Raw genomic sequence first — 21,893 nt, 5'->3', positions numbered from 1 at the left:
ATTGCTGTTTTGTTGGCTGACTGAAGGAAGATATGCAGTGCATTTGAACCAAAGCAGATGTGTGCTGACAACTTAAATGCACAATCATGTTTGTGTTTTTTCTTTCTTTCTTCCATCCTTTGTAATATCATATTAAATATTAAGGTAGCAGTTTATAATCAATGACTAATGACATAAGAAAAGGAAAAAAAAACAGTATACAAAGATGCTCCAGGTGAGGCTTGAACTCACAACCTCGGCATTGCTCAACAGATACTGTCTTATAACTACCGCACGCTGACCAATTGAGTCACTGGAGCACTTTGCAGCATTAATTGGTTATGCTAGATGTGGATTTTATTTAATACAATCAGTACAGTCATAAGAATTGAAAAAGAAAATCATTTTTGGTGATGAATGATGAGCAACAAAGAAACATGCATGCCAGATGGCACTTGAATAAGCTATCCACGGTGATAGAAAAGGTTTAAAAAACAACAACAACAATGTTATCATAATTAATGTCATATTTTAGCTTCTGTGGTCATTTTTTACAAGCTAAACACTGCAAGACTGTTTTACAGTTGAAGCAAGGATAAAATATCAACTCTAGTGATGAGACACTTGCTGTAATGACTTCCACCCCATATGGGACTTGGACCCCCTGGCTTAGGAGGGCAGTGCCTTATCCATTATGCCAGTGGTGCTTACTGAAGTCCTTATTTAAGACTGATAGGGTTTTAATAGTCAATTATTTATTTAAAAAAAAAATTTGAAGCTGTTTACTGTGTTCTTTGCATTACCAAGTCCAGCAAGAAATGTGCTGGTACTATCCAGAGCTGTCAGTATGGATTATCTTGCTATATTGCAGAAAATCAATTTGATGCAACTGCTTTACCAACAGTATGTTATTCTTTTCCATTGCTGTTTTGTTGGCTGACTGAAGGAAGATATGCAGTGCATTTGAACCAAAGCAGATGTGTGCTGACAACTTAAATGCACAATCATGTTTGTGTGTTTTCTTTCTTTCTTCCATCCTTTGTAATATCATATTAAATATGAAGGCTACCAGTTTATAATCAATGACATAAGATAAGGAAAAAAAACAGTATACAAAGATTCTCCAGGTGAGGCTTGAACTCACAACCTCGGCATTGCTCAACAGATACTGTCTTATAAGTACCGCGCGCTGACCAATTGCGCCACTGGAGCGCTTTGCAACATTGTTTGGTTATGCTAGATGTGGATTTTATTCAATGCAATCAGTACAGTCATAAGAATTGGAAAAAAAAATCATTTTTGGTGATGAATGATGAGCAACAAAGGAACATGCATGCCAGATTGTACTTAAATAAGCTGTCCACAGTGATAGAAAATGTTTAAAAAAAACAACAACAATGTTATCATAATAAATGTCATATTTTAGCTTCTGTGGTCATTTTTTGCAAGCTAAACACTGCAAGACTGTTTTACAGTTGAAGCAAGGATAACATATCAACTCTAGTGATGAGACACTTGCTGTAATGACTTCCACCCCATATGGAACTTGGACCCCCTGTCTTAGGAGGGCAGTGACTTATCCATTATGCCAGTGGTGCTTACTGATGTTCTTATTTAAGACTGTTAGGTTTTTAATAGTCAATTATTTATTTTTGAGGAAAATGTGAAGCTGTTTACTGTGTTCTTTGCATTACCAAGTACAGCAAGAAATGTGCTGGTACTATTCAGAGCTGTCAGTATGGATTATCATGCTATATTGCAGAAAATCAATTTGATGCAACTGCTTTACCAACAGTATGTTATTCTTTTCCATTGCTGTTTTGTTGGCTGACTGAAGGAAGATATGCAGTGCATTTGAACCAAAGCAGATGTGTGCTGACAACTTAAATGCACAATCATGTTTGTGTGTTTTCTTTCTTTCTTCCATCCTTTGTAATATCATATTAAATATTAAGGCTACCAGTTTATAATCAATGACTAATGACATAAGATAAGGAAAAAAAACAGTATACAAAGATTCTCCAGGGGAGGCTTGAACTCACAACCGCGGCATTGCTCAACAGATACTGTCTTATAAGTACCGCCCGCTGACCAATTGCGCCACTGGAGCGCTTTGCAACATTGTTTGGTTATGCTAGATGTGGATTTTATTCAATGCAATCAGTACAGTCATAAGAATTGAAAAAAAAAAATCATTTTTGGTGATGAATGATGAGCAACAAAGGAACATGCATGCCAGATTGTACTTAAATAAGCTGTCCACAGTGATAGAAAATGTTTAAAAAAAACAACAACAATGTTATCATAATAAATGTCATATTTTAGCTTCTGTGGTCATTTTTTGCAAGCTAAACACTGCAAGACTGTTTTACAGTTGAAGCAAGGATAAAATATCAACTCTAGTGATGAGACACTTGCTGTAATGACTTCCACCCCATATGGAACTTGGACCCCCTGTCTTAGGAGGGCAGTGACTTATCCATTATGCCAGTGGTGCTTACTGATGTTCTTATTTAAGACTGTTAGGTTTTTAATAGTCAATTATTTATTTTTGAGGAAAAAGTGAAGCTGTTTACTGTGTTCTTTGCATTACCAAGTACAGCAAGAAATGTGCTGGTACTATTCAGAGCTGTCAGTATGGATTATCATGCTATATTGCAGAAAATCAATTTGATGCAACTGCTTTACCAATAGTATGTTAATCTTTTCCATTGCTGTTTTGTTGGCTGACTGAAGGAAGATATGCAGTGCATTTGAACCAAAGCAGATGTGTGCTGACAACTTAAATGCACAATCATGTTTGTGTTTTTGCTTTCTTTCTTCCATCCTTTGTAATATCATATTAAATATTAAGGTAGCAGTTTATAATCAATGACTTATGACATAAGAAAAGGAAAAAAACAGTATACAAAGATGCTCCAGGTGAGGTTTGAACTCACAACCTCGGCATTGCTCAACAGATACTGTCTTATAAGTACCGCGCGCTGACCAATTGCGCCACTGGAGCTCTTTGCAGCATTAATTGGTTATGCTAGATGTGGATTTTATTCAATACAATCAGTACAGTCATAAGAATTGAAAAAGAAAATCATTTTTGGTGATGAATGATGAGCAACAAAGGAACATGCATGCCAGATGGCACTTGAATAAGCTGTCCACGGTGATAGAAAAGGTTTAAAAAACAACAACAATGTTATCATAATTAATGTCATATTTTAGCTTCTGTGGTCATTTTTTACAAGCTAAACACTGCAAGACTGTTTTACAGTTGAAGCAAGGATAAAATATCAACTCTAGTGATGAGACACTTGCTGTAATGACTTCCACCCCATATAGGACTTGGACCCCCTGGCTTACGAGGGCAGTGACTTATCCATTATGGCAGTGGTACTTACTGATGTTCTTATTTAAGACTGTTAGGTTTTTAATAGTCAATTATTTATTTTTGAGGAAAAAGTGAAGCTGTTTACTGTGTTCTTTGCATTACCAAGTCCAGCATGAAATGTGCTGGTACTATCCAGAGCTGTCAGTATGGATTATCATGCTATATTGCAGAAAATCAATTTGATGCAACTGCTTTACCAACAGTATGTTAATCTTTTCCATTGCTGTTTTGTTGGCTGACTGAAGGAAGATATGCAGTGCATTTGAACCAAAGCAGATGTGTGCTGACAACTTAAATGCACTATCATGTTTGTGTTTTTTCTTTCTTTCTTCCATCCTTTGTAATATCATATTAAATATTAAGGTAGCAGTTTATAATCAATGACTAATGACATAAGAAAAGGAAAAAAACAGTATACAAAGTTGCTCCAGGTGAGGCTTGAACTCACAACCTCAGCATTGCTCAACAGATACTGTCTTATAAGTACCACGCGCTGACCAATTGCGCCACTGGAGCACTTTGCAGCATTGATTGGTTATGCTAGATGTGGATTTTATTTAATACAATCAGTACAGTCATAAGAATTGGGAAAAAAAAATCATTTTTGGTAATGAATGATGAGCAACAAAGGAACATGCATGCCAGATGGCACTTGAATAAGCTGTCCACGGTGATAGAAAAGGTTTAAAAAACAACAACAACAATGTTATCATAATTAATGTCATATTTTAGCTTCTGTGGTCACTTTTTACAAGCTAAACACTGCAAGACTGTTTTACAGTTGAAGCAAGGATAAAATATCAACTCTAGCGATGAGACACTTGCTGTAATGACTTCCAACTCAGACGGGACTTAAACCCACAACCACTGGCTTAGGAGAACAGTGCCTTATCCATTATGCCAGTGGTGCTTACTGATGCCCTTATTTAAGACTGATAGGTTTTTAATAGTCAATTATTTATTTTTTGAAAAAATATGAAGCTGTTTACTGTGTTCTTTGCATTACCAAGTCCAGCAAGTAATGTGCTGGTACTATCCAGAGCTGTCAGTATGGATTATCATGCTATATTGCAGAAAATCAATTTGAGGCAACTGCTTTACCAACAGTATGTTAATCTTTTCCATTGCTGTTTTGTTGGCTGACTGAAGGAAGATATGCAGTGCATTTGAACCAAAGCAGATGTGTGCTGACAACTTAAATGCACTAACATGTTTGTGTTTTTTCTTTCTTTCTTCCATCCTTTGTAATATCATATTAAATATTAAGGTAGCAGTTTATAATCAATGACTAATGACATAAGAAAAGGAAAAAAACAGTATACAAAGTTGCTCCAGGTGAGGCTTGAACTCACAACCTCAGCATTGCTCAACAGATACTGTCTTATAAGTACCACGCGCTGACCAATTGCGCCACTGGAGCACTTTGCAGCATTGATTGGTTATGCTAGATGTGGATTTTATTTAATACAATCAGTACAGTCATAAGAATTGGGAAAAAAAAATCATTTTTGGTAATGAATGATGAGCAACAAAGGAACATGCATGCCAGATGGCACTTGAATAAGCTGTCCACGGTAATAGAAAAGGTTTAAAAAACAACAACAACAATGTTATCATAATTAATGTCATATTTTAGCTTCTGTGGTCATTTTTTACAAGCTAAACAATGCAAGACTGTTTTACAGTTGAAGCAAGGATAAAATATCAACTGTAGTGATGAGACACTTGCTGTAATGACTTCCACCCCATATAGGACTTGGACCCTCTGGCTTACGAGGGCAGTGACTTATCCATTATGGCAGTGGTACTTACTGATGTTCTTATTTAAGACTGTTAGGTTTTTAATAGTCAATTATTTATTTTTGAGGAAAAAGTGAAGCTGTTTACTGTGTTCTTTGCATTACCAAGTCCAGCAAGAAATGTGCTGGTACTATCCAGAGCTGTCAGTATGGATTATCATGCTATATTGCAGAAAATCAATTTGATGCAACTGCTTTACCAACAGTATGTTAATCTTTTCCATTGCTGTTTTGTTGGCTGACTGAAGGAAGATATGCAGTGCATTTGAACCAAAGCAGATGTGTGCTGACAAGTTAAATGCACAATCATGTTTGTGTTTTTTCTTTCTTTCTTCCATCCTTTGTAATATCATATTAAATATTAAGGTAGCAGTTTATAATCAATGACTAATGACATAAGAAAAGGAAAAAAACAGTATACAAAGATGCTCCAGGTGAGGCTTGAACTCACAACCTCAGCATTGCTCAACAGATACTGTCTTATAAGTACCGCGCGCTTACCAATTGCGCCACTGGAGCACTTTGCAGCATTAATTGGTTATGCTAGATGTGGATTTTATTCAATACAATCAGTACAACCATAAGAATTGAAAATGAAAATCATTTTCGGTGATGAATGATGAGCAACAAAGGAACATGCATGCTAGAAGCACTTGAATAAGCTGTCCACGGTGATAGAAAAGGTTTAAAAAACAACAACAACAATGTTATCATAATTAATGTCATATTTTAGCTTCTGTGGTCACTTTTTACAAGCTAAACACTGCAAGACTGTTTTACAGTTGAAGCAAGGATAAAATATCAACTCTACTGATGAGACACTTGCTGTAATGACTTCCAACTCAGACAGGACTTAAACCCACAACCACTGGATTAGGAGTACAGTGCCTTATCCATTATGCCAGTGGTGCTTACTGATGTCCTTATTTAAGACTGATAGGTTTTTAATAGTCAATTATTTATTTTTGAAAAAAAATTGAAGCTGTTTACTGTGTTCTTTGCATTACCAAGTCCAGCAAGAAATGTGCAGGTACTATCCAGAGCTGTCAGTATGGATTATCATGCTATATTGCAGAAAATCAATTTGATGCAACTGCTTTACCAACAGTATGTTATTCTTTTCCATTGCTGTTTTGTTGGCTGACTGAAGGAAGATATGCAGTGCATTTGAACCAAAGCAGATGTGTGCTGACAACTTAAATGCACAATCACGTTTGTGTTTTTTCTTTCTTTCTTCCATCCTTTGTAATATCATATTAAATATTAAGGTAGCAGTTTATAATCAATGACTAATGACATAAGAAAAGGAAAAAAAAACAGTATACAAAGATGCTCCAGGTGAGGCTTGAACTCACAACCTCGGCATTGCTCAACAGATACTGTCTTATAAGTACCTCGTGCTGACCAATTGCGCCACTGGAGCTCTTTGCAGCATTAATTGGTTATGCTAGATGTGGATTTTATTCAATACAATCAGTACAGTCATAAGAATTGAAAAAGAAAATAATTTTTGGTGATGAATGATGAGCAACAAAGGAACATGCATGCCAGATGGCACTTGAATAAGCTGTCCACGGTGATAGAAAAGGTTTAAAAAACAACAACAACAATGTTATCATAATTAATGTCATATTTTAGCTTCTGTGGTCACTTTTTACAAGCTAAACACTGCAAGACTGTTTTACAGTTGAAGCAAGGATAAAATATCAACTCTAGCGATGAGACACTTGCTGTAATGACTTCCAACTCAGACGGGACTTAAACCCACAACCACTGGCTTAGGAGAACAGTGCCTTATCCATTATGCCAGTGGTGCTTACTGATGCCCTTATTTAAGACTGATAGGTTTTTAATAGTCAATTATTTATTTTTTGAAAAAATATGAAGCTGTTTACTGTGTTCTTTGCATTACCAAGTCCAGCAAGTAATGTGCTGGTACTATCCAGAGCTGTCAGTATGGATTATCATGCTATATTGCAGAAAATCAATTTGAGGCAACTGCTTTACCAACAGTATGTTAATCTTTTCCATTGCTGTTTTGTTGGCTGACTGAAGGAAGATATGCAGTGCATTTGAACCAAAGCAGATGTGTGCTGACAACTTAAATGCACTAACATGTTTGTGTTTTTTCTTTCTTTCTTCCATCCTTTGTAATATCATATTAAATATTAAGGTAGCAGTTTATAATCAATGACTAATGACATAAGAAAAGGAAAAAAACAGTATACAAAGTTGCTCCAGGTGAGGCTTGAACTCACAACCTCAGCATTGCTCAACAGATACTGTCTTATAAGTACCACGCGCTGACCAATTGCGCCACTGGAGCACTTTGCAGCATTGATTGGTTATGCTAGATGTGGATTTTATTTAATACAATCAGTACAGTCATAAGAATTGGGAAAAAAAAATCATTTTTGGTAATGAATGATGAGCAACAAAGGAACATGCATGCCAGATGGCACTTGAATAAGCTGTCCACGGTAATAGAAAAGGTTTAAAAAACAACAACAACAATGTTATCATAATTAATGTCATATTTTAGCTTCTGTGGTCATTTTTTACAAGCTAAACAATGCAAGACTGTTTTACAGTTGAAGCAAGGATAAAATATCAACTGTAGTGATGAGACACTTGCTGTAATGACTTCCACCCCATATAGGACTTGGACCCTCTGGCTTACGAGGGCAGTGACTTATCCATTATGGCAGTGGTACTTACTGATGTTCTTATTTAAGACTGTTAGGTTTTTAATAGTCAATTATTTATTTTTGAGGAAAAAGTGAAGCTGTTTACTGTGTTCTTTGCATTACCAAGTCCAGCAAGAAATGTGCTGGTACTATCCAGAGCTGTCAGTATGGATTATCATGCTATATTGCAGAAAATCAATTTGATGCAACTGCTTTACCAACAGTATGTTAATCTTTTCCATTGCTGTTTTGTTGGCTGACTGAAGGAAGATATGCAGTGCATTTGAACCAAAGCAGATGTGTGCTGACAAGTTAAATGCACAATCATGTTTGTGTTTTTTCTTTCTTTCTTCCATCCTTTGTAATATCATATTAAATATTAAGGTAGCAGTTTATAATCAATGACTAATGACATAAGAAAAGGAAAAAAACAGTATACAAAGATGCTCCAGGTGAGGCTTGAACTCACAACCTCAGCATTGCTCAACAGATACTGTTTTATAAGTACCGCGCGCTTACCAATTGCGCCACTGGAGCACTTTGCAGCGTTAATTGGTTATGCTAGATGTGGATTTTATTCAATACAATCAGTACAACCATAAGAATTGAAAATGAAAATCATTTTCGGTGATGAATGATGAGCAACAAAGGAACATGCATGCTAGAAGCACTTGAATAAGCTGTCCACGGTGATAGAAAAGGTTTAAAAAACAACAACAACAATGTTATCATAATTAATGTCATATTTTAGCTTCTGTGGTCACTTTTTACAAGCTAAACACTGCAAGACTGTTTTACAGTTGAAGCAAGGATAAAATATCAACTCTACTGATGAGACACTTGCTGTAATGACTTCCAACTCAGACGGGACTTAAACCCACAACCACTGGATTAGGAGTACAGTGCCTTATCCATTATGCCAGTGGTGCTTACTGATGTCCTTATTTAAGACTGATAGGTTTTTAATAGTCAATTATTTATTTTTGAAAAAAAATTGAAGCTGTTTACTGTGTTCTTTGCATTACCAAGTCCAGCAAGAAATGTGCAGGTACTATCCAGAGCTGTCAGTATGGATTATCATGCTATATTGCAGAAAATCAATTTGATGCAACTGCTTTACCAACAGTATGTTATTCTTTTCCATTGCTGTTTTGTTGGCTGACTGAAGGAAGATATGCAGTGCATTTGAACCAAAGCAGATGTGTGCTGACAACTTAAATGCACAATCATGTTTGTGTTTTTTCTTTCTTTCTTCCATCCTTTGTAATATCATATTAAATATTAAGGTAGCAGTTTATAATCAATGACTAATGACATAAGAAAAGGAAAAAAAAACAGTATACAAAGATGCTCCAGGTGAGGCTTGAACTCACAACCTCGGCATTGCTCAACAGATACTGTCTTATAAGTACCTCGTGCTGACCAATTGCGCCACTGGAGCTCTTTGCAGCATTAATTGGTTATGCTAGATGTGGATTTTATTCAATACAATCAGTACAGTCATAAGAATTGAAAAAGAAAATAATTTTTGGTGATGAATGATGAGCAACAAAGGAACATGCATGCCAGATGGCACTTGAATAAGCTGTCCACAGTGATAGAAAAGGTTTAAAAAACAACAACAACAATGTTATCATAATTAATGTCATATTTTAGCTTCTGTGGTCACTTTTTACAAGCTAAACACTGCAAGACTGTTTTACAGTTGAAGCAAGGATAAAATATCAACTCTAGCGATGAGACACTTGCTGTAATGACTTCCAACTCAGACGGGACTTAAACCCACAACCACTGGCTTAGGAGAACAGTGCCTTATCCATTATGCCAGTGGTGCTTACTGATGCCCTTATTTAAGACTGATAGGTTTTTAATAGTCAATTATTTATTTTTTGAAAAAATATGAAGCTGTTTACTGTGTTCTTTGCATTACCAAGTCCAGCAAGTAATGTGCTGGTACTATCCAGAGCTGTCAGTATGGATTATCATGCTATATTGCAGAAAATCAATTTGATGCAACTGCTTTACCAACAGTATGTTAATCTTTTCCATTGCTGTTTTGTTGGGAAAAAAAAGAATTGGGAAAAAAAAATCATTTTTGGTAATGAATGATGAGCAACAAAGGAACATGCATGCCAGATGGCACTTGAATAAGCTGTCCACGGTGATAGAAAAGGTTTAAAAAACAACAACAACAATGTTATCATAATTAATGTCATATTTTAGCTTCTGTGGTCATTTTTTACAAGCTAAACAATGCAAGACTGTTTTACAGTTGAAGCAAGGATAAAATATCAACTGTAGTGATGAGACACTTGCTGTAATGACTTCCACCCCATATAGGACTTGGACCCTCTGGCTTACGAGGGCAGTGACTTATCCATTATGGCAGTGGTACTTACTGATGTTCTTATTTAAGACTGTTAGGTTTTTAATAGTCAATTATTTATTTTTGAGGAAAAAGTGAAGCTGTTTACTGTGTTCTTTGCATTACCAAGTCCAGCAAGAAATGTGCTGGTACTATCCAGAGCTGTCAGTATGGATTATCATGCTATATTGCAGAAAATCAATTTGATGCAACTGCTTTACCAACAGTATGTTAATCTTTTCCATTGCTGTTTTGTTGGCTGACTGAAGGAAGATATGCAGTGCATTTGAACCAAAGCAGATGTGTGCTGACAAGTTAAATGCACAATCATGTTTGTGTTTTTTCTTTCTTTCTTCCATCCTTTGTAATATCATATTAAATATTAAGGTAGCAGTTTATAATCAATGACTAATGACATAAGAAAAGGAAAAAAACAGTATACAAAGATGCTCCAGGTGAGGCTTGAACTCACAACCTCAGCATTGCTCAACAGATACTGTCTTATAAGTACCGCGCGCTTACCAATTGCGCCACTGGAGCACTTTGCAGCGTTAATTGGTTATGCTAGATGTGGATTTTATTCAATACAATCAGTACAACCATAAGAATTGAAAATGAAAATCATTTTCGGTGATGAATGATGAGCAACAAAGGAACATGCATGCTAGAAGCACTTGAATAAGCTGTCCACGGTGATAGAAAAGGTTTAAAAAACAACAACAACAATGTTATCATAATTAATGTCATATTTTAGCTTCTGTGGTCACTTTTTACAAGCTAAACACTGCAAGACTGTTTTACAGTTGAAGCAAGGATAAAATATCAACTCTACTAATGAGACACTTGCTGTAATGACTTCCAACTCAGACGGGACTTAAACCCACAACCACTGGATTAGGAGTACAGTGCCTTATCCATTATGCCAGTGGTGCTTACTGATGTCCTTATTTAAGACTGATAGGTTTTTAATAGTCAATTATTTATTTTTGAAAAAAAATTGAAGCTGTTTACTGTGTTCTTTGCATTACCAAGTCCAGCAAGAAATGTGCAGGTACTATCCAGAGCTGTCAGTATGGATTATCATGCTATATTGCAGAAAATCAATTTGATGCAACTGCTTTACCAACAGTATGTTATTCTTTTCCATTGCTGTTTTGTTGGCTGACTGAAGGAAGATATGCAGTGCATTTGAACCAAAGCAGATGTGTGCTGACAACTTAAATGCACAATCATGTTTGTGTTTTTTCTTTCTTTCTTCCATCCTTTGTAATATCATATTAAATATTAAGGTAGCAGTTTATAATCAATGACTAATGACATAAGAAAAGGAAAAAAAAACAGTATACAAAGATGCTCCAGGTGAGGCTTGAACTCACAATCTCGGCATTGCTCAATGGATACTGTCTTATAAGTACCGCGCGCTGACCAATTGCGCCACTGGAGCGCTTTGCAACATTGATTGGTTATGCTAGATGTGGATTTTATTCAATGCAATCAGTACAGTCATAAGAATTGAAAAAGAAAATCATTTTTGGTGATAAATGATGAGCAACAAAGGAACATGCATGCCAGATGGTACTTAAATAAGATGTCCACGGTGATAGAAAATGTTTAAAAAAAACAACAACAATGTTATCATAATAAATGTCATATTTTAGCTTCTGTGGTCATTTTTTGCAAGCTAAACACTGCAAGACTGTTTTACAGTCGAAGCAAGGATAAAATATCAATTCTAGTGATGAGACACTTGCTGTAATGACTTCCACCCCATATGGAACTTGGACCCCTGTCTTAGGAGGGCAGTGACTTATCCATTATGCCAGTGGTGCTTACTGATGTTCTTATTTAAGACTGTTAGGTTTTTAATAGTCAATTATTTATTTTTGAGGAAAAAGTGAAGCTGTTTACTGTGTTCTTTGCATTAACAAGTCCAGCAATAAATGTGCTGTTACTATCCAGAGCTGTCAGTATGGATTATCATGCTATATTGCAGAAAATCAATTTGATGCAACTGCTTTACCAACAGTATGTTAATCTTTTCCATTGCTGTTTTGTTGGCTGACTGAAGGAAGATATGCAGTGCATTTGAACCAAAGCAGATGTGTGCTGACAACTTAAATGCACAATCATGTTTGTGTTTTTTCTTTCTTTCTTCCATCCTTTGTAATATCATATTAAATATTAAGGTAGCAGTTTATAATCAATGACTAATGACATAAGAAAAGGAAAAAAAAACAGTATACAAATATGCTCCAGGTGAGGCTTGAACTCACAACCTCGGCATTGCTCAACAGATACTGTCTTATAAGTTCCGCACGCTGACCAATTGCGCCACTGGAGCACTTTGCAGCATTAATTGGTTATGCTAGATGTGGATTTTATTCAATACAATCAGTACAGTCATAAGAATTGAAAAAGAAAATAATTTTTGGTGATGAATGATGATCAACAAAGAAACATGCATGCCAGATGGCACTTGAATAAGCTGTCCACGGTGATAGAAAAGGTTTAAAAAACAACAACAACAACAACAACAATGTTATCATAATTAATGACATATTTTAGCTTCTGTGGTCATTTTTTACAAGCTAAACACTGCAAGACTGTTTTACAGTTGAAGCAAGAATAAAATATCAACTCAAGTGATAAGACAATTGCTGTAATGACTTCCAACTCAGAAGGGACTTAAACCCACAACCACTGGCTTAGGAGTACAGTGCCTTATCCATTATGCCAATGGTGCTTACTGATGTCCTTATTTAAGACTGATAGGTTTTTAATAGTCAATTATTTATTTTTGAAAAAAAGTGAAGCTGTTTACTGTGTTCTTTGCATTACCAAGTCCAGCAAGAAATGTGCTGGTACTATTCAGAGCTGTCAGTATGGATTATCATGCTATATTGCAGAAAATCAATTTGATGCAACTGCTTTACCAACAGTATGTTAATCTTTTCCATTGCTGTTTTGTTGGCTGACTGAAGGAAGATATGCAGTGCATTTGAACCAAAGCAGATGTGTGCTGACAACTTAAATGCACAATCATGTTTGTGTTTTTGCTTTCTTTCTTCCATCCTTTGTAATATCATATTAAATATTAAGGTAGCAGTTTATAATCAATGACTTATGACATAAGAAAAGGAAAAAAAACAGTATACAAAGATACTCTAGGTGAGGCTTGAACTCACAACCTCGGCATTGCTCAACAGATACTGTCTTATAAGTACCGCGTGCTGACCAATTGCGCCACTGGAGCTCTTTGCAGCATTAATTGGTTATGCTAGATGTGGATTTTATTCAATACAATCAGTACAGTCATAAGAATTGAAAAAGAAAATCATTTTTGGTGATGAATGATGAGCAACAAAGGAACATGCATGCCAGATGGCACTTGAATAAGCTGTCCACGGTGACAGAAAAGGTTTAAAAAACAACAACAACAATGTTATCATAATTAATGTCATATTTTAGCTTCTGTGGTCATTTTTTACAAGCTAAACACTGCAAGACTGTTTTACAGTTGAAGCAAGGATAAAATATCAACTCTAGTGATGAGACACTTGCTGTAATGACTTCCACCCCATATGGGACTTGGACCCCGTGGCTTAGGAGGGCAGTGACTTATCCATTATGCCACTTGCTGTAATGACTTCCAACTCAGATGGGACTTAAACCCACAACGACTGGCTTAGGAGAACAGTGCCTTATCCATTATGCCAGTGGTGCTTACTGATGTCCTTATTTAAGACTGATAGGTTTTTAATAGTCAATTATTTATTTTTGAAGAAAAGTTAAGCTGTTTACTGTGTTCTTTGCATTGCCAAGTCCAGCAAGAAATGTGCTGGTACTATCCAGAGCTGTCAGTATGGATTATCATGCTATATTGCAGAAAATCAATTTGATGCAACTGCTTTACCAACAGTATGTTAATCTTTTCCATTGCTGTTTTGTTGGCTGACTGAAGGAAGATATGCAGTGCATTTGAACCAAAGCAGATGTGTGCTGACAACTTAAATGCACAATCATGTTTGTGTTTTTTCTTTCTTTCTTCCATCCTTTGTAATATCATATTAAATATTAAGGTAGCAGTTTATAATCAATTACTAATGACATAAGAAAAGGAAAAAAAAAACAGTATACAAAGATGCTCCAGGTGAGGCTTGAACTCACAACCTCGGCATTGCTCAACAGATACTATCTTATAAGTACCGCGCGCTGACCAATTGCGCCACTGGAGAACTTTGCAGGATTAGTTGGTTATGCTAGATGTGGATTTTATTCAATACAATCAGTACAGTCATAAGAATTGAAAAAGAAAATCATTTTTGGTGATGAATGAGGAGCAACAAAGGAACATGCATGCCAGATGGCACTTGAATAAGCTGTCCACGGTGATAGAAAAGGTTTAAAAAACAACAACAACAATGTTATCATAATTAATGTCATATTTTAGCTTCTGTGGTCATTTTTTTACAAGCTAAACACTGCAAGACTATTTTACAGTTGAAGCAAGGATAAAATATCAACTCTAGTGATGAGACACTTGCTGTAATGACTTCCACCCCATATGGGACTTGGACCCCCTGGCTTAGGAGGGCAATGACTTATCCATTATGCCAGTGGTGCTTACTGATATTCTTATTTAAGACTGTTAGGTTTTTAATAGTCAATTATTTATTTTTGATGAAAAAGTGAAGCTGTTTACTGTGTTCTTTGCATTACCAAGTCCAGCAAGAAATGTGCTTGTACTATCCAGATCTGTCATGGATTATCATGCTATATTGCAGAAAATCAATTTGATGCAACTGTTTAACCAACAGTATGTTAATCTTTTCCATTGCTGTTTTGTTGGCTGACTGAAGGAAGATATGCAGTGCATTTGAACCAAAGCAGATGTGTGCTGACAACTTAAATGCACAATCATGTTTGTGTTTTTTCTTTCTTTCTTCCATCCTTTGTAATATCATATTAAATATTAAGGTAGCAGTTTATAATCAATGACTAATGACATAAGAAAAGGAAAAAAATACAATATGCTCCAGGTGAGGCTTGAACTCACAACCTCGGCATTGCTCAACAGATTCTGTCTTATAAGAACCGTGCACTGACCAATTGCGCCACTGGAGCACTTTGCAGCATTAGTTGGTTATGCTAGATGTGGATTTTATTCAATACAATCAGTACAGTCATAAGAATTGAAAAAGAAAATCATTTTTGGTGATAAATGATGAGCAACAAAGGAACATGCATGCCAGATGGCACTTGAATAAGCTGTCCACGGTGATAGAAAAGGTTTAAAAAACAATAACAACAATGTTATCATAATTAATGTCATATTTTAGCTTCTGTGGTCATTTTTTACAAGCTAAACACTGCAAGACTGTTTTACAGTTGAAGCAAGGATAAAATATCAACTCTAGTGATGAGACACTTGCTGTAATGACTTCCAACTGAGACGGGACTTAAATTCACAACCACTGGCTTAGGAGAACAGTGCCTTATCCATTATGCCAGTGGTGCTTACTGATGTCCTTATTTAAGACTGATAGGTTTTTAATAGTCAATTATTTATTTTTGAAAAAAAGTGAAGCTGTTTACTGTGTTCTTTGCATTACCAAGTCCAGCAAGAAATGTGCTGGTACTATCTAGAGCTGTCAGTATGGATTATCATGCTATATTGCAGAAAATCAATTTGATGCAACTGCTTTACCAACAGTATGTTAATCTTTTCCATTGCTGTTTTGTTGGCTGACTGAAGGAAGATATGCAGTGCATTTGAACCAAAGCAGATGTGTGCTGACAACTTAAATGCACAATCATGTTTGTGTTTTTTCTTTCTTTCTTCCATCCTTTGTAATATCATATTAAATATTAAGGTAGCAGTTTATAATCAATGACTAATGACATAAGAAAAGGGAAAAAAGCAGTATACAAAGATGCTCCAGGTGAGGCTTGAACTCACAACCTCGGCATTGCTCAACAGATACTGTCTTATAAATAACGTGCGCTGACCAATTGCACAACTGGAGCACTTTGCAGCATTAATTGGTTATGCTAGATGTGGATTTTATTCAATACAATTAGTACAGTCATAAGAATTGAAAAAGAAAATCATTTTTGGTGATGAATGATGAGCCACAAAGGAACATGCATGCCAGATGGCACTTGAATAAGCTGTCCACGGTGATAGAAAAGGTTTAAAAAACAACAACAACAACAACAATGTTATCATAATTAATGTCATATTTTAGCTCTGTGGTCATTTTTTACAAGCTAAACACTGCAAGACTGTTTTACAGTTGAAGCAAGGATAAAATATCAACTCTAGTGATGAGACACTTGCTGTAATGACTTCCACCCCATATGGGACTTGGACCCCCTGGCTTAGGAGGGCAGTGACTTATTCATTATGCCAGTGGTGCTTACTGATGTTCTTATTTAAGACTGTTAGGTTTTTAATAGTCAATTATTTATTTTTGAGGAAAAAGTGAAGCTGTTTACTGTGTTCTTTGCATTACCAAGTCCAGCAAGAAATGTGCTGGTACTATCCAGAGCTGTCAGTATGGATTATCATGCTATATTGCAGAAAATCTATTTGATGCAACTGCTTTACCAACAGTATGTTAATATTTTCCATTGCTGTTTTGTTGGCTGACTGAAGGAAGATATGCAGTGCATTTGAACCAAAGCAGATGTGTGCTGACAACTTAAATGCACAATCATGTTTGTATTTTTTCTTTCTTTCTTCCATCCTTTGTAATATCATATTAAATATTAAGGTAGCAGTTTATAATCAATGACTAATGACATAAGAAAAGGAAAAAAAGCGGTATACAAAGATGCTCCAGGTGAGGCTTGAACTCACAACCTCGTCATTGCTCAACAGATACTGTCTTATAAATAACGTGCGCTGACCAATTGCACCACTGGAGCACTTTGCAGCATTAATTGGTTATGCTAGATGTGGATTTTATTCAATACAGTCAGTACAGTAATAAGAATTGAAAAAGAAAATCATTTTTGGTGATGAATGATGAGCAACAAAGGAACATGCATGCCAGATGGCACTTGAATAAGCTGTCCACGGTGATAGAAAAGGTTTAAAAAACAACAACAACAACAACAACAATGTTATCATAATTAATGTCATATTTTAGCTTCTGTGGTCATGTTTTACAAGCTAAACACTGCAAGAAGGTTTTACAGTTAAAGCAAGGATAAAATATCAACTCTAGTGATGAGACACTTGCTGTAATGACTTCCACCCCATATGGGACTTGGACCCCGTGGCTTAGGAGGGCAGTGACTTATCCATTATGCCACTTGCTGTAATGACTTCCAACTCATATGGGACTTAAACCCACAACGACTGGCTTAAGAGAACAGTGCCTTATCCATTATGCCAGTGGTGCTTACTGATGTCCTTATTTAAGACTGATAGGTTTTTAATAGTCAATTATTTATTTTTGAAGAAAAGTTAAGCTGTATACTGTGTTCTTTGAATTGCCAAGTCCAGCAAGAAATGTGCTGGTACTATCCAGAGCTGTCAGTATGGATTATCATGCTATATTGCAGAAAATCAATTTGATGCAACTGCTTTACCAACAGTATGTTAATCTTTTCCATTGCTGTTTTGTTGGCTGACTGAAGGAAGATATGCAGTGCATTTGAACCAAAGCAGATGTGTGCTGACAACTTAAATGCACAATCATGTTTGTGTTTTTTCTTTCTTTCTTCCATCCTTTGTAATATCATATTAAATATTAAGGTAGCAGTTTATAATCAATTACTAATGACATAAGAAAAGGAAAAAAAAAACAGTATACAAAGATGCTCCAGGTGAGGCTTGAACTCACAACCTCGGCATTGCTCAACAGATACTGTCTTATAAGTACCGCGCGCTGACCAATTGCGCCACTTTAGCACTTTGCAGGATTAATTGGTTATGCTAGATGTGGATTTTATTCAATACAATAAGTACAGTCATAAGAATTGAAAAAGAAAATCATTTTTGGTGATGAATGAGGAGCAACAAAGGAACATGCATGCCAGATGGCACTTGAATAAGCTGTCCACGGTGATAGAAAAGGTTTAAAAAACAACAACAACAATGTTATCATAATTAATGTCATATTTTAGCTTCTGTGGTCATATCATATTAAATATTAAGGCTACCAGTTTATAATCAATGACTAATGACATAAGAAAAGGAAAAAAAATAGTATACAAAGATGCTCCAGGTGAGGCTTGAACTCACAACCTCGGCATTGCTCAACAGATACTGTCTTATAAGTACCGCGCGCTGACCAATTGCGCCACTGGAACACTTTGCAGGTTTTATTGGTTATGCTAGATGTGGATTTTATTCAATACAATCAGTACAGTCATAAGAATTGAAAAAGAAAATCATTGTTGGTGATGAATGATGAGCAACAAAGGAACATGCATCCCAGATGGCACTTGAATAAGCTGTCCACGGTGATAGAAAAGGTTTAAAAAACAACAACAATGTTATCATAATTAATGTCATATTTTAGCTTCTGTGGTCATTTTTTATAAGCTAAACACTGCAAGACGGTTTTACAGTTGAAGCAAGGATAAAATATCAACTCTGGTGATGAGACACTTGTTGTAATGACTTCCACCCCATATGGGACTTGGACCCCCTGGCTTAGGAGGGCAGTGACTTATCCATTATGCCAGTGGTGCTTACTGATGTTCTTATTTAAGACTGTTAGGTTTTTAATAGTCAATTATTTATTTTTGAGGAAAAAGTGAAGCTGTTTACTGTGTTCTTTGCATTACCAAGTCCAACAAGAAATGTGCTGGTACTATCCAGAGCTTTCAGTATGGATTATCATGCTATATTGCAGAAAATCAATTTGATGCAACTGCTTTACCAACAGTATGTTAATCTTTTTCATTGCTGTTTTGTTGGCTGAATGAAGGAAGATATGCAGTGCATTTGAACCAAAGCAGATGTGTGCTGACAACTTAAATGCACAATCATGTTTGTGTTTTTTCTTTCTTTCTTCCATCCTTTGTAATATCATATTAAATATTAAGGTAGCAGTTTATAATCAATGACTAATGACATAAGAAAAGGAAAAAAATACAATATGCTCCAGGTGAGGCTTGAACTCACAACCTCGGCATTGCTCAACAGATTCTGTCTTATAAGAACCGTGCGCTGACCAATTGCGCCACTGGAGCACTTTGCAGCATTAGTTGGTTATGCTAGATGTGGATTTTATTCAATACAATCAGTACAGTCATAAGAATTGAAAAAGAAAATCATTTTTGGTGATAAATGATGAGCAACAAAGGAACATGCATGCCAGATGGCACTTGAATAAGCTGTCCACGGTGATAGAAAAGGTTTAAAAAACAACAACAACAATGTTATCATAATTAATGTCATATTTTTGCTTCTGTGGTCATTTTTTACAAGCTAAACACTGCAAGACTGTTTTACAGTTGAAGCAAGGATAAAATATCAACTCTAGTGATGAGACACTTGCTGTAATGACTTCCAACTGAGACGGGACTTAAATTCACAACCACTGGCTTAGGAGAACAGTGCCTTATCCATTATGCCAGTGGTGCTTACTGATGTCCTTATTTAAGACTGATAGGTTTTTAATAGTCAATTATTTATTTTTGATGAAAAAGTGAAGCTGTTTACTGTGTTCTTTGCATTACCAAGTCCAGCAAGAAATGTGCTGGTACTATCCAGAGCTGTCAGTATGGATTATCATGCTATATTGCAGAAAATCAATTTGATGCAACTGCTTTACCAACAGTATGTTAATCTTTTCCATTGCTGTTTTGTTGGCTGACTGAAGGAAGATATGCAGTGCATTTGAACCAAAGCAGATGTGTGCTGACAACTTAAATGCACAATCATGTTTGTGTTTTTTCTTTCTTTCTTCCATCCTTTGTAATATCATATTAAATATTAAGGTAGCAGTTTATAATCAATGACTAATGACATAAGAAAAGGAAAAAAAGCAGTATACAAAGATGCTCCAGGTGAGGCTTGAACTCACAACCTCAGCATTGCTCAACAGATACTGTCTTATAAATAACGTGCGCTGACCAATTGCACCACTGGAGCACTTTGCAGCATTAATTGGTTATGCTAGATGTGGATTTTATTCAATACAATTAGTACAGTCATAAGAATTGAAAAAGAAAATCATTTTTGGTGATGAATGATGAGCAACAAAGGAACATGCATGCCAGATGGCACTTGAATAAGCTGTCCACGGTGATAGAAAAGGTTTAAAAAACAACAACAACAACAATGTTATCATAATTAATGTCATATTTTAGCTCTGTGGTCATTTTTTACAAGCTAAACACTGCAAGACTGTTTTACAGTTGAAGCAAGGATAAAATATCAACTCTAGTGATGAGACACTTGCTGTAAAGACTTCCACCCCATATGGGACTTGGACCCCCTGGCTTAGGAGGGCAGTGACTTATTCATTATGCCAGTGGTGCTTACTGATGTTCTTATTTAAGACTGTTAGATTTTTAATAGTCAATTATTTATTTTTGAGGAAAAAGTGAAGCTGTTTACTGTGTTCTTTGCATTACCAAGTCCAGCAAGAAATGTGCTGGTACTATCCAGAGCTGTCAGTATGGATTATCATGCTATATTGCAGAAAATCTATTTGATGCAACTGCTTTACCAACAGTAATCTTTTCCATTGCTGTTTTGTTGGCTGACTGAAGGAAGATATGCAGTGCATTTGAACCAAAGCAGATGTGTGCTGACAACTTAAATGCACAATCATGTTTGTGTTTTTTCTTTCTTTCTTCCATCCTTTGTAATATCATATTAAATATTAAGGTAGCAGTTTATAATAAATGACTAATGACATAAGAAAAGGAAAAAAAGCAGTATACAAAGATGCTCCAGGTGAGGCTTGAACTCACAACCTCTGCATTGCTCAACAGATACTGTCTTATAAATAACGTGCACTGACCAATTGCACCACTTGAGCACTTTGCAGCATTAATTGGTTATGCTAGATGTGGATTTTATTCAATACAATTAGTACAGTCATAAGAATTGAAAAAGAAAATCATTTTTGGTGATGAATGATGAGCAACAAAGGAACATGCATGCCAGATGGCACTTGAATAAGCTGTCCACGGTGATAGAAAAGGTTTAAAAAACAACAACAACAATGTTATCATAATTAATGTCATATTTTAGCTTCTGTGGTCATGTTTTACAAGCTAAACACTGCAAGAAGGTTTTACAGTTGAAGCAAGGATAAAATATCAACTCTAGTGATGAGACACTTGCTGTAATGACTTCCACCCCATATGGGACTTGGACCCCGTGGCTTAGGAGGGCAGTGACTTATCCATGATGCCACTTGCTGTAATGACTTCCAACTCAGAAGGGACTTAAACCCACAACGACTGGCTTAGGAGAACAGTGCCTTATCCATTATGCCAGTGGTGCTTACTGATGTCCTTATTTAAGACTGATAGGTTTTTAATAGTCAATTATTTATTTTTGAAGAAAAGTTAAGCTGTTTACTGTGTTCTTTGCATTGCCAAGTCCAGCAAGAAATGTGCTGGTACTATCCAGAGCTGTCAGTATGGATTATCATGCTATATTGCAGAAAATCAATTTGATGCAACTGCTTTACCAACAGTAT

General features: G+C 35.9%; 12 non-coding genes across 12 annotated transcripts; all 12 read right to left on the bottom strand.

Annotated features, from left to right (window-relative positions):
* Positions 1-1,098: 1,098 nt before the first annotated feature.
* TRNAI-UAU (transfer RNA isoleucine (anticodon UAU)) lies at positions 1,099-1,191 on the bottom strand. Its single transcript is given in 2 exon segments — positions 1,099-1,134; positions 1,154-1,191. It is a non-coding gene; the product is annotated as a tRNA-Ile (tRNA).
* A 1,702-nt stretch (positions 1,192-2,893) lies between these two features.
* TRNAI-UAU (transfer RNA isoleucine (anticodon UAU)) lies at positions 2,894-2,986 on the bottom strand. The gene is given in 2 exon segments: positions 2,894-2,929; positions 2,949-2,986. It is a non-coding gene; the product is annotated as a tRNA-Ile (tRNA).
* Positions 2,987-3,787: 801 nt separating this feature from the next.
* On the bottom strand, positions 3,788-3,880 carry TRNAI-UAU (transfer RNA isoleucine (anticodon UAU)). The gene is given in 2 exon segments: positions 3,788-3,823; positions 3,843-3,880. It is a non-coding gene; the product is annotated as a tRNA-Ile (tRNA).
* Positions 3,881-4,691: 811 nt separating this feature from the next.
* TRNAI-UAU (transfer RNA isoleucine (anticodon UAU)) lies at positions 4,692-4,784 on the bottom strand. The gene is given in 2 exon segments: positions 4,692-4,727; positions 4,747-4,784. It is a non-coding gene; the product is annotated as a tRNA-Ile (tRNA).
* An 805-nt stretch (positions 4,785-5,589) lies between these two features.
* Positions 5,590-5,682, bottom strand: TRNAI-UAU (transfer RNA isoleucine (anticodon UAU)). The gene is given in 2 exon segments: positions 5,590-5,625; positions 5,645-5,682. It is a non-coding gene; the product is annotated as a tRNA-Ile (tRNA).
* Positions 5,683-7,396: 1,714 nt separating this feature from the next.
* TRNAI-UAU (transfer RNA isoleucine (anticodon UAU)) lies at positions 7,397-7,489 on the bottom strand. The gene is given in 2 exon segments: positions 7,397-7,432; positions 7,452-7,489. It is a non-coding gene; the product is annotated as a tRNA-Ile (tRNA).
* An 805-nt stretch (positions 7,490-8,294) lies between these two features.
* On the bottom strand, positions 8,295-8,387 carry TRNAI-UAU (transfer RNA isoleucine (anticodon UAU)). The gene is given in 2 exon segments: positions 8,295-8,330; positions 8,350-8,387. It is a non-coding gene; the product is annotated as a tRNA-Ile (tRNA).
* A 2,275-nt stretch (positions 8,388-10,662) lies between these two features.
* Positions 10,663-10,755, bottom strand: TRNAI-UAU (transfer RNA isoleucine (anticodon UAU)). Its single transcript is given in 2 exon segments — positions 10,663-10,698; positions 10,718-10,755. It is a non-coding gene; the product is annotated as a tRNA-Ile (tRNA).
* An 811-nt stretch (positions 10,756-11,566) lies between these two features.
* Positions 11,567-11,659, bottom strand: TRNAI-UAU (transfer RNA isoleucine (anticodon UAU)). The gene is given in 2 exon segments: positions 11,567-11,602; positions 11,622-11,659. It is a non-coding gene; the product is annotated as a tRNA-Ile (tRNA).
* Positions 11,660-17,052: 5,393 nt separating this feature from the next.
* On the bottom strand, positions 17,053-17,145 carry TRNAI-UAU (transfer RNA isoleucine (anticodon UAU)). The gene is given in 2 exon segments: positions 17,053-17,088; positions 17,108-17,145. It is a non-coding gene; the product is annotated as a tRNA-Ile (tRNA).
* Positions 17,146-18,444: 1,299 nt separating this feature from the next.
* On the bottom strand, positions 18,445-18,537 carry TRNAI-UAU (transfer RNA isoleucine (anticodon UAU)). The gene is given in 2 exon segments: positions 18,445-18,480; positions 18,500-18,537. It is a non-coding gene; the product is annotated as a tRNA-Ile (tRNA).
* Positions 18,538-19,332: 795 nt separating this feature from the next.
* TRNAI-UAU (transfer RNA isoleucine (anticodon UAU)) lies at positions 19,333-19,425 on the bottom strand. The gene is given in 2 exon segments: positions 19,333-19,368; positions 19,388-19,425. It is a non-coding gene; the product is annotated as a tRNA-Ile (tRNA).
* Between the last annotated feature and the right edge of the window lie 2,468 nt (positions 19,426-21,893).

This window comes from Pseudophryne corroboree, unplaced genomic scaffold (genome assembly GCF_028390025.1).
Source record: "Pseudophryne corroboree isolate aPseCor3 unplaced genomic scaffold, aPseCor3.hap2 scaffold_1422, whole genome shotgun sequence".
Classification (NCBI taxonomy): domain Eukaryota; kingdom Metazoa; phylum Chordata; class Amphibia; order Anura; family Myobatrachidae; genus Pseudophryne; species Pseudophryne corroboree.
The sequence above is the reverse complement of the archived record's forward strand: the minus strand, read 5'-3'. Positions and strand labels throughout refer to the sequence as shown.